The sequence below is a fragment of the Podarcis gaigeae genome (assembly GCF_964106915.1).
Source record: "Podarcis gaigeae genome assembly, chromosome: 8".
Lineage (NCBI taxonomy): Eukaryota > Metazoa > Chordata > Lepidosauria > Squamata > Lacertidae > Podarcis > Podarcis gaigeae.
The window spans coordinates 51,968,395-51,969,396 of record NC_139684.1 but is presented as its reverse complement, the minus strand read 5'-3'; positions in this window follow the sequence as shown (position 1 = coordinate 51,969,396).

Sequence of the window (1,002 nt, the reverse complement as noted above, 5' to 3'; positions counted from 1 at the left end):
GGAAATGTTTTATCGGTTCCAGTGGTTTGGATGTTATTTTAAATGTTAGTGTTTGTGGGCTTCATTGGATTATGGAACTGTTATAGTAAAATCCTTGGGCTCATTTGGATTGCCAAACAAAGACACAAGTCAGGAATATAGGAGCAAAATAGCAGCCGGTAGGTCTGATCTTTATTCAAAAGACTGTTGCAACAGGACTTCTACCCAACACATGGAAGAAGCAGGAAGTATTTACAAAATTGAATTGTGGTGGTTTGGGGGATGGTCTGGGGATGCAGTGTCCCGTTTAACTGGAAACAACCCCCCCCCCAACCTTAATAAAAATTCCGGTAACAGAACTACCTTCTCTCTCTGCCTGGATTCTCACTCACATTCTCCACCTCTAGGCATCTTTTTAAAAACATGTTTGTGCTCCTAGAGGCCTTTCTTGGTGTTTTACTGTTTTTTTTACATGAAAACTCCATCTTTTGTCTAAGGAACAAAGTACAATTCCTCTCCAAATTATCCTCACAATAACCCTGTGAGGTAGGCTAGGCTGAAACCTGGTCCAAGGTCACCCAGTGAGCTTTATAGCCAAGAGGGGATTTGAACCCTGGACACTCGGGTCCTAGTCAGGTCTGGACACCCTGGTATATTATCATTTTAACTGCCCTGTTTTGTCAGCTCCATTTACCCCCTGTATTTCAAAGCCACATGTCCTCATGGTAGCAACCCAGATGCCTCTTCTGGGTAGCCCACAAGCAGGACCAGAGCGCAGCAACAGCAGCAGGGCCTCCCCCACTTGTGAGTCCCAGCAACTGGTATTGGGGCACTCCTCACTGCCTCCAATACTGGAAGTTGTAGGGGCCTGTTGCGGCTTTTAATGATGAAACAAGCACACCCTTGCGGAGAAATGACTTCCAGTGAAACTGGGTGAATTTAAATACCAGGCAGCCACTAGAGGGTGCAACGGACACGCATTAGCTCCTGTTGCAACTGGGGGTGCAGTGGGGTGGTAGGGGG